Source organism: Otolemur garnettii, unplaced genomic scaffold, assembly GCF_000181295.1.
Source record: "Otolemur garnettii isolate 467f Iridium unplaced genomic scaffold, OtoGar3 scaffold00118, whole genome shotgun sequence".
Taxonomy (NCBI): Eukaryota; Metazoa; Chordata; class Mammalia; order Primates; family Galagidae; genus Otolemur; species Otolemur garnettii.
Window position 1 is genome coordinate 4,682,044 of NW_003852513.1, and position 12,162 is coordinate 4,694,205.

The window sequence follows — 12,162 nt, forward strand, 5'->3', positions numbered from 1 at the left end:
CCCTGTACCATGGGATGGCCCTGGCGTCAGTGCTCTGGCCATTGGGATGAGTTAGTCCTCTTCCTAACACCAGCCGGGCCAAATGCACTGAGACTGAGCTTTCTTACCTCTGAAGTGGAAATGGTGTGTGCTTGACAACTTGGAGGACCTGAATATGAGGCTTTATTGAGTTGTATTTAATGACGATTTTGATGAAAGCAACTTAGATATATTATAATTCACTAAATATTGGGGAAACTACAGAGAAGGATGAACATGTTTACTATTTTGAGGACGTTATGGTTAAGACAGGAGTGGGGGAAGCCATAGTTTTGAAAAACAATAGACACAACATATACATGTATGAATATATATATATTTCATATATATAAAGTGAGTTGATAATATGTTTCTTTGTTGAAAAAGAAGATAACTGTCTCAAATTTATCAATAAGATAACCTCTATTGTTGCTGCTATGATTGCTAGAAAGGAAGGATTTAACAGGAAACACAATTGCTAGAAAGAAGTATACTCTGGGCAGCATGGAAAAATGTAAAGCATTTCATAATTAAATTATTTAATATTTTCTACCTAATTTCAGAATTCCATAGGGGCCATGGAACACATATTTAAAAGGTGTGCAAGGGACACCATTCATTACAAACCAGGAAAACATAGTTAGAATTTTATTAAAAATTGACTAATAGGCACTTCAGATAATTGAAATGACAGCTTGTTTTGACAGCTGCAAGCAAAAAATACACTTGTTCAAAATAGGGAGTGTAAATCTATTTAATTTCCAGAAAGAAAAATGAAGTACAGGTTCAACTTTATTCAGTCAGCTTATAAACTGTAATAATAAGAAGTAACTACCTCTTTACCTGACGAGTGAAACTTTGGCACATTGCAGCTCGAATTGAAGGCCTTTGAAGGCCCTTGAGTGGAAGAGGTGATTTCCTGCAGCACCCTAAAAGGAAGCAAAAAACAACACAGAAACAAAAAGTATCCACAAGAAAACCTTTAGACACATAAAATACCTCTTAGTGACAAATTTGGAGATCATCTCCTAACACGCAGGTTGAGGTGGGGACACGTTCATTGTCCACGTGCCACGACCCCCATAAGTAACTTGTAATTACATTGCAACTGCTACAGAGTGAGACAAAATAAATAAATAACCAAGGTAAATTTACTAATCAACAAAACAAGTCAAATTCCAGGTCAAGAACAATCCACGAAATGTTAAAGTATGCCAGTTTTCTCTGGTTGGGACGTGCTTGCTTGATTCTATTACATTTATTCCCATAAATGAAATCCAAGGGACAAACAAAGCAGATGATGAGCCACATCATGGCTTCCCACATTGGCTCTATACCTCATTAGAAAGGAGAACGTGAAACACAGACTCCAGCTTTACCATCTGAGCTTTTATGATCTCGTGATATATTTATTTCATTTTATTTTAGATTCAAGTAGTCATTTTATTAGAGACTCAGCCAGCTGAGAATTTATATTTCACTTTGATAAGTTGTGACTATTTTTGCTAAGACAGCAGAATTGAACCCACTGAAAAGTAAAACCAGTCCATGAAAAGGATGCTGTTTTATTTTCTTAGATTTACCTACACTGCCTGTCAGAGAGTTTGTATAAAATGCATTTGTTTAAAATGTTACAGAGCATCGTATTGCCAGGAACAAGTTAAGCACACCATAAACGTCTCCTCTAAATTGAATCTAAAAAGGCTGAGAATCATATAACACTGCATGGAAATCCAGTGTTTTGGTTTGAAATGAAACAATTTCAAAATTTGGACCATCGTCCTTGTTTAAGCAGCCAGGATCACTGTCAAAACGTAGAACCTTGATTTTTTTCATTCCTAGCTCTTCCACACTGAATCTTTCATTTGAAAACCACAGAATATTGTAAGGCTGAAATAGTGTGTGTTTTAGATCATCTGAGTAAATGGTCTTTTCTGTTTGTAGGTAAATCAATTTCCTAACTTAAGCCATAACCTTGACCTTATTAGTAAAAATACTTCATTGCTTAAATTTCTCAGTTCTATTTTAATCACAAGACGTTCATTTCTTGGTTCACAGTTAAAGATTTACATTTCATATGTTTAATATCTTATGTGTAAACAGGAACCATAAATTATTGACTGGCTAATACGGTCCATGAATGAATTCATTGTTTCCCAAGCAGACAGATTTTATTTTTAAGAGAAAGAGAGCCACTCTAAATCTTTAATATCTGTAGGTGTTACACAGGAAGAATGCTTTTAAAATTTAATAACAACAAATGGGAACCTGTATTCAGTTAGATCCATCCTGGTAAAAGCACATTCCATTCCAAATTTTTAAATAATAAAAATAATTTTGTTAATATATTCAGTGGTATTAAAATATATATCCACATAAAGATATTAAAATACATTTTTAGCCTTTACTTTGCTTAATAATGTAACTTAATTCTTTTTTTTTTTTTTTTTTTTGAGACGGAGCCTCAAGCTATCCCCCTGGGTAGAGTGCCATGGCATCACACTCACAGCAACCTCCAACTCCTGGGCTCAAGCGAGTCTCCTGCCTCAGCCTCCCAAGTAGCTAGGACCACAGGCGCCCGCCACAGCGCCCGGCCATTTTTTGGTTGCAGCCATCATTGTTGTTTGGCGGGCCCGGGCTGGGGATTCGAACCCGCCACCCTAGGTGTACGTGGCTGGCGCCCTAGCTGCCTGAGCCACAGGCGCCGAGCCAATGTAACTTAATTCTAAAAAAAGAAAAAACTAATAATGGTTTTAAAATACAATAATGTAGAATACAAATACTCAAGAATGTAGGAACAAAAATTAGTACATAAATATAAACTAAGGCATTGAATTGATGCAGCAGCCAATCTAAAAATTCCAGCATGAAAAAATTCAGTGGTGCTTCAAATTGAAGGATATGGCAAAGATTTATAGAGACAAATTGTTACCAGAATTTCTTTCTTCAGTAGGTCCTTGGTCTCAGAGATTTGAAGAATGAACCCATGATCCACAGATCAGTGGCAAGATAGGATTTATTAAACAGAAAGAAATACAGAAGGAGTAAAAAGCTCGGAAGCTCTGGACAGAAAGACTTAAAACCACCAGAGCTTCCAGCAGAGGGAAAGACCCAAGTGGGGAGTCTCTATGTGGGCTCTTTGTCTAGGGGTATTAGGTCTTGAGAATTATACTTGGCCAGGACTTGGCAACTGGAAACATGTTTTCAATGTTAATGAGTGTTATCCACAAACAAATGAATGCAATCCCTCCAGGTCAGGGCATTCTCTTCATGAAATTGCCCAGGCCTAGGAAAACTGGCGTTCCCTGTCTGGCCTTGAATGGGGGAGCCCTGTATGAAAATGAATTTCTAAGATGTGAAAACAATAGTCTCATTTCACTGTGTATTGTGCATATGTATACTGAGAAAAGTACATGGATTTTCATTGTTCACCTGGCCTAAAATACAATTTAGATGAGGAAGATATTCTTCTACTGTAAATCCTGGATATAAGAAGAACTTAAGCCCTGAACTCAAATTTAGAATTATTGTGGTTATTGTGAATAAGACCAGCCATTCATAATTATTATCACTATTAAAGGAAAGATCTGGCCAGTGAGCCCTTCTTCTTTCTTTCGTCTTCACTATCTTCACAAGCAATAAAAAAGACAAGCAGCAGCAGCAGCATTTAAAACTAAATCTGGGAAGTACTTCTCTGGATAATAGTAGATTTTCCCAAGGAGCATTTGAGAAGGGTTAACTTCAAAAGCACCTGTAAAGAAATTGACAGAGTTTTAGATCTCTACAACTAATAAAACCAAACCAAACAAAAAGTAATTTGTGCTAAAAGAAAAATATACTAAAATAAAGTTCTTTATTATGCTTTCATTTTTAGCAATTATTGACTTCTATGAGCCAGAAGCTGATCTAAACACTATATATATATTTATAGAATCCCTGTATTGAACATGTTATCTGTATTTAACATACAGGAGGCACAAGAAGACTAAGTAACTCGTATGGAGCAGTGGAGCGTGACTGTGACAGAGCCAGGGTCTGGGTGTGGAGTCTTGGCTGCCGAGCAGATGCACCTGTTCTGTGTTGCCGCTCACTTTAGGTGCTGGGGAGGAGAAAGTCCACGCCCGTGTGTTTGCCTTCCCTGACTTCATTGTCTAAAAAAAATATGTATGCAGACAATACCTCCGTAACAGACTGCAGAACCACTTCTAACCTTCTTTACTTTGTAGGAAAGAAAACTCTTAGGATATAAAGCTAAAACTCCACAGAAGTCTAGGTAGCCTAGTCCTTTAAAAAAAAAAAAAATAAAGAACTGAGAAAAAATCGTTAGCTATTAAATGAAAAAAAAAAAAAATTAGGCACAACCAAGAGAGAGAAACGTAGATCCAATAAATGACCCCACAAGAAGGTAGTTATTGAATGCAAGATGAAAAAATAATGAAAACAATTTTATTTATGTCGTCAGATAAATTCAAGAGAATACTTTATATAGAAAAAATAGATACTCCTATGGAAAAGGACCAAACAGCAGACCAGATAAGGAGATGCTGATAGAAATTTAAAATGTGACTGCTAAATTTTTTAAGGGAGTAAGAAACTAAAAAATAAAAGAAAACTTTAATGGGCCAAGACAGTAATCTGAAGGAAAACATGTGGACACCCTCTCAAAACAGGGGGAAAGACAATTTATACTAATTATGAAAACGATTTTTAAAAAGGAGAGAACACTTAAGTCAGAGAAGGAACAATTGTGGATGTCCAATATCCACTTACTGAGTATTCCAGCAAAGTTAATTGACACGCTTACACTTACTCATAAGTTAGTAACATTTAAAATTTGTAAAAGTCAAGTCAAAACCCTACCATGGAGAAAAACGAAAATGAACTAGCAAATGCACGTAAAGAAGTCACCTTCCAAATCGACGTAACCAGGGGCTTCAGTTAGCGCTAGGAATGCCAGATGTGAGAAGGAAGGCACCGGCTGAGAGAAACGATACTGAATGCAGACTTTTACACTGACTCATCTCATTAGTGGATAATGAGAAAAAGAAAATACATAGTAATATATACAGAAACTAAGTCCTGGCATCTACGTACTATTTAAGAAAAAACACACTCAAAAGATACTACAGCATATTGAAGAAATATCCTAAGTCCAAAAGATGAAGCACATGGAATAGTGACCTTGACCCATTCTTCCAGTGCAAAGATATCTCAAGAGGGTCTCAGAAAATAATTTAGTTTAAACTAAAACAGGAAACTGGAAGACTTCACAAATAATAAATTATGAAAATGTGGAGCATAATAGAGAGGCCAGCTTTTCTCGCATCTTTTTCCATCAACAATAAGAAAGGCAGAATTCCAAATTAAAGCTATGAAAAACAAAACAATAACAAAAGCTGCCATGATTTAACAGGAAACAAAATAAAACACAGTATGCTTTTGAATAATGGAAAGGAGAATCCATCTGACACTGATGCTTTAAAAATTCCACTTTGAAGAGCAAAGTTTAGGGATATAGATTATAATTCTTTCTGTATGTATCCAATTGTACTCCAAATAGTCCAATGAAAAAAATTTGTATACTTATAAGTATTCGCTACTAAAATAATTTAAATCATAACAGATATTGAGAATCAAAGATGTTGTCTAATGTTGCCAAATCAGAGAATTATGACATAAGCACATTACACAGAGATTCATAATGTTAAGAGCAAATTAGAAATTACAGAGATGAGAGGCAACTGTGGCTCAAGGAGGAGGGTGCTGGGCGCATATGCCAAGGATGGCGGGTTGGAGCCCAGCCCCGGCCGAAAACTGCAACAACAACAACAACAACAACAAAGAAAAGAAAGAAATTACAAAGAGGTGACCAACATGCAGAGAATATTTGTGAATATTTTATAAAATTTTGTAAGTAAAAGTACATTTAGCTACAATCTCCCATTTCCCCTGTGCGTGCCAACCTTAAGGGTGACTTTTGGGACACCCTATATTTCTCTTAAACATTCTTTATTCTTTCTCCTTTGGATCTTTTTGTGAAATCTGCTTCACTTTATCACTTGGATGATGCCATTATCTCCTTAAAGAGTCTCTCCATAGGCATTCTTAATTCTTCGAAGTCTTTCGATCAACAGAAATCTCGAAACAAAAATGAGAACGTCATCTACCTTGCGTAAGACGCATTGCTTTAATAATAAAGGACACTCTTATTAATACAAAGCTCTGCATTGGACTGTTTCTCTTTTCCCTACTCACGTTATATTTTCGTTCCCTTGGGGGCTTGTGCACTCCGTGTTTTCCAGCCGCCAGGTTTTTGCATTCCAATGCACATTTCTTATCTCTTAGCCCACATTTAGTTAGAAAAGCTTAATCACATTCTCACTCATCATATTCCCCCCAAAGTCACATATTACACAGAGTTATAAAGTCCCTGAGAACCCTCAGATCATCTTTTGATTCTTATTTTTCTCTCTATGAAACTGAGGCATATTAGATAAATTATTCATATGTGATAAAAATAGCAAGATCTAACCAGTTTTATCAAAGGTTCTGTGTGACCTGCAAAATCATCCAATATTGAAGCTTCTCCATTTCTAGATATAAAATGAAAATAAGAAAATACAAGCTTAGGTTTAGTGAAAATAGAGTATTTTGAGAGTGTCTACTATAATGTTTTTTATCATATAAGTGGAAAATAGAATTATAATATGTGTAGCATGAGGGAAAGCACGTAGACTGCCCGTAAGTAAGATGAATGGGCGTGGGCACCAGTCTGACTATACAGGGGTGGGGAAGGGGAACTTTGAATGAAGTGGCGCTCACACAGCCCTGGATCTTCACGGATCTCAGGGTGTGATACCTCTCAAATGCAAATTTCACATAACTTAGACATGTGGCCCAAACCACTATAAGCATTTTTCTCTTTTGAAAGGCACAGCTGTGGTATTTAAAGATGAGTTATCGAACTTCTGCTCCAAAGTATATGAGAATTATAGCCAACACAACTTCAAAACATAAAGTGGATAGAAATAAAAGAAAGAATCAAGCATTTATCCATCTTTCCTTATATGAACTGTAGATGTGAGGAACCAAAGAGCAGATGAAGGGAAGGCTCTCCTTAAGAGACATGTCTGTGAACACGGGAGAAAGACGACAGAATCATAACACAGAGTCAACCTTCAGCAAAGCTAAATGAAAGGACCCAGGCATTGAACTTTAGGCAATTCTAACTTTATAAAAGAGACCATTAGTAGTTAAATACCTCCTGTGATTCTTTATGAGGACCACACACCAGGCAGGAAGCCTAGAGTTACCTAATAAGTGAAATAAAGCAAAATGCAGATTTAGCATAAGTTTGATCATGCCTCTAGATCCAATGAGCAATTTTGGGGAAATGCAAAGTAACATGCTAAATTGCGGGGTGCCACCAGTCAGGTGCAACCTGCGGAAACTGCCCTACAGATGACCCAGGCTCTGTCATAAACAAATTTCCAGAAAGAGAAGTAATGGAGGGGAATCCTATAAATTAAAAATACACTTAAAAAATAGCAGGCAAAATTGAACTTCACTGTCTTGGAAGCACAACTCAAAGATAAAACAAGGAGTAGTTGACATGAAAGTCAGGAGACGCACCTCTTAGTGGAAAAAGAAGGGGATGTGGGTGAGGGACCCCACAGGGGCCTCCTAGAGTTGCTGGGGAGGTTTTATTTCCTGACATCCGTGGGATTTACAGAGTGTTCATCTTTTGATAATTTTGCAAACTATGTATTTGTTTTATGAGGCTTTCTATATTTCTTATCAATAAGAATTAATAAAAAATAAAACTAAACAAAGACTACTGCCAAGGTTAGAGAGAGGAAATAAGTTAAATTACTCTGAAATTGGGATCAGATTATAAATTAAATGACTTTAGTTATTAAAATATGAGTAAATCCTTTGTAATAATTTATGTTGTTCTAAGACTGTAGATTGGTGTTGGGAAGTTAGAATATAGCTCTAGTATTGTTTAATGTTAAATTACTTTGTCCATCCTATTTCCTGCATTTCTTTTTTTGAAATGAATATTAACTAATTGAGTTTTTAGAATTTGGAGGAGCTCATTGGGATAGCTGTTAGTAAAAATAATTAAAATGGAATATACATACAGATTGGTGGACTATTAAGACGTTAATATATTTTACCTATGTCAGCTAAGCATTGTGAGAATTACCTTTAGATTTAATAAAGATCTTAAACTCTTCAGAGTAAAGCATAAGTCCATAGTGAATGAACCCTCACAAACAGAATCATAGTATATCCTGTTGCCAGGATAAAACTGTTGCCAGGTAGCCAATACTTCAGAATTTGCTGTCATTGGGGGGACTGAGTTCATATAAACCTAAGGGAACCAGTAGAAAAATAAAAGGGGGAAAATTTACCACCTTCGCTATCCCATGAGTACAGAATGTGCATTAACTATTACATTAATTTTTATCTAAATGCTTTCCAGCTAACACCTGTATCACTTAAGATACAAATGATCCCAAACATCAGTCTCATATTTCTCAGTTTAGTGGCATATTTGTATAACTATTTCAAACTTAATATTGTATACCAAAATCAAAAATAAAATACAGCTTTCTTTTAAATAATTTTGATTAATAAAACCTGCCACCACATGAAAAACATTATCTATTTAAAAAAATATTCAATGAAACCTTATAAATCCTTATTTCTAAGGGAATCTTTTGAAAATTATCTTAACTAGTAAATCCTTAAGATATAATTATAGCTATACATGAACAAAATACTCCACAAACGCTTTTTATTGGGTGAAAACATGCTCAATGACTCATAAACCAGAAAAATGTATTTACTGAGGGGGTTTCTCAAAACAAGCACAGAGGAAGAGAGAAGTAAGGAGATTTACAACATCCGAGGGTCCCCAGCACAGGAGGTAGGATTTGTCAGGATACAGCAAACAGTTCACATCACCCCAGAGGTGGAACTGGAACCCACAGACCTCTGTGCCAGCTCTGTTGTGCTGGGCATTTAGACTCCTGTGTGGGAACAGAGGCCCTCCATAACCCTCCAGCTCACAGAGATCTTTATAAAATGACCCAGCTTCTCCTTTTTCTTAAGTATGGTTCTTGGCAGCAGAACCTGCTATAGCTAAGATTTCAGAGCAAGCACAGACATTTCTCTGCCATCTTGGAGACTCCCATCCTTGTTTGGTCTTGCATTTTAGACACCCACACTACCATGTCTCAGGATGAGAACATGTCTCAGAAGAGAGGTAAACACACTAGTGAAGGACACCAAATGTATCATCACATATCTTAAAGAAAAGGCTCTTGAAACCTGGGTAGTAAGCTCACATAACAAAATCCCCAAGCTACAGATGTTAGCATGGATATGGAGAAAAGGGAACACTTCTGCACTGCTGGTGGGAATGCAAGCTAATATATTTATTTTGGAAAGAAGTTTGGAGAATACTTAGAGATGTAAAAGTAGACCTACCATTTAATCCTGCAACTCCTCTACTACAGCAGTTCTCAACCTGTGGGTTTCGACCCACAGGAACTGTATTAAAGGGCCAAGGCATTAGGAAGGTTGAGAACCACTGCTCTACTAGGTATATATCCAGAAAATCACTTTACAACAAAGATACTTGCACCAGAATTTTTATTGCAACCCAATTCATAATTGCCAAGTCATGGAAGAAGCCCAAGTGCCCATTGAACCATGAATGGATTAATAAATTGTGGTATATGTATACCATGGAATATTATGCTGCCTTTAAAAAGATGGAGACTTTACCTCTTTTATGTTTATTTACATGGATGGAGCTGGAACATTTCTTCTTAGTAAAGTAGCTCAAGAATGGAAGAAAAAGTATCCAATGTACTCAGTACTATTATGAAACGAATATATAATCACCTATACTTTCATATGAAAGATAAAACACAACTCTAGCCCAGGATGAAGGAGGGAAGAGGAGGGGGAGGGTAGTGGAGGGGGAAGGTTGGGTGGAGGGAGGGTATTGGTGGGACCACACCTATGGTGCATTTTGCAAGGGTACATGGCAATCTATTAAATGTAGAGTATAAATGTCTCAACACAATAATTAAGTGAGGTGAATGCTATGTTAACCAGTTTGATATAAACATTCCAAACTGTATATAAAATCAGCACATTGTACCCCATAAATGCATTCATGTATCCAGCTATGATTTAATAAAAATAAAAATAAAGACTAAACATAGCTAAAGTTGTCTTAAGAGAGTACTCAAGAGAAAAATCAAAATATGAAGCTCTTGTAATTTGCCTTTATAAATTTACTTAAAATTTACTAAAATTGGAAGTAATTATTAATTACTTATGTTAACATCCTGGAAATCATTTTTGAGATAACAGATTGTAGAGACTTTATTAATTAGAGCCATTTATTAACCAGGTTTATAGCTGGCAAAATGTGCAGGCATTTAATAGCAGCAGCTTCTGTGTGGGGACAAGCGTGCCTTTCATTGCTCATTGCTCCATGCTACGCCTTTCCACTCCTCTAGGTATTTTAGGAATATAGTTTTTAGTCTCCTTTGCCAGCTGGGTTCAGACTAGTTGTGAAATTGGAGCAGGTGGGAGACGTTCTCTTTTCCTTGCTCTGCCCTGCAGCCTACTCAGAGGCTGTCCCTCCCCTGTGGCTCCAGATCCCACCAGGCTGCCCAGCCACATGGCCTGTGCTCCAAATTCTGGTTCCCTTTCTTCTGCTTTTCCTTTAACAATCAGGTTTTCTTGACTCTCTGCTGTGGCTAATCTGGGTTGCATAATTGATTGAAATTGTCTAATTGGATTCTCATTTTGTTCTCTACCTCCATATCCAACTTATGCAAATTTACCTGTATTAAATTTTCTCTGTTTGAAAAATCTACCATGGTTTCTGTTTCCCTGAAGAGAACCAAAGGGATTCAGCAAATGTGTGGAAGAGCCTCTACTGGGTGCGTTTAGTGAGAAGGGGTCGGAGTTCACGCAGCTGTCAGACCACTTTGGAAACATTCAAGCTGGTTTCCAGCTCCTATCTTCCCAGTCCTGACTGAGATCTATCAGGGCCAGAGCACTTTGCTGGGGAAGAGGAAAACAATGGAGGGAAGACATCCAGGGGGCACAGTAAACCCTGTGGTGGCCCAGCGTGGTTTACCTCACACACAAGCCCTGAGGGAAGACAGAATCCATGCAGAAGAGAAAGTTTGATGCAGGAAGCTTTCGGCCATAAAAAACATTCTCTCATGAAAAGAAAAAGAGAAAGATACATATATTTACTTTAGAAAGAATCCCGTATCTGACAAAATTGGATGATAGTAATACATTACCAAGAAGAGAGAACCCCCAGGGCCTGTTAGAAAGATGGGAGCAATGTCGGAGTAGAGGTCTTGGATTCAAGCTCTAGTGTTTTTTTTTTTTTTTTCTTTCATTCCTGTGTGAACACAGAAAGTCATAAAACAGCATTAAACCCTAGTTTCCTCATCTGTGACACAGGAATAATGACACCTACCCTACAGGGATCTCTTAATATCTAATAGTTATACGAGCTGGACAGCAGTGCAGAAGTTGCTTCTGTCTTAAAAAGAAGGCAGCATAGGGTGGTGCCTGTGGCTCAAAGGAGTAGGGTGCTGACCCCATATGCTGAAGGTGGCGGGTTCAAACCCAGCCCCAGCCAAAAATTGCAAAAAAAAAAAGAAGGCGGCATATTTTTCAGTGGACAAGTCATCGCTTTTAAATCCTCTGCCAACCTCTCCTTTGACAATAGTGTAGAGGGCAGAACACATTAATGAAATGTGAAGCTAGCCTCAGAGTTGACGCAAGTATCAGAATATGCAGCTAACGTGAGATGAGAAGAGGGTATGGAAGAACCCAGGAGATGAGCATGGTGGGAAGAAGCCGTGGCAGAAAAGGGGATGGAAAAAATACTATTGTGGGATGGCAGGAGACTTCAGGGCAGGAAAACCGGTCTGATTTAAGGTACTCTGCTAGTCTTCCAATCCAATGAATACCTGATGTGAGCAGTTTTGGAAAAACTGCAGGAAGAGAACTGGCATTTAGAGCAATAAATGTAAGTTCTTCTATTTCCCCAGGAAAATATGCACAGATTTTCACTGGGAACCATAGCCT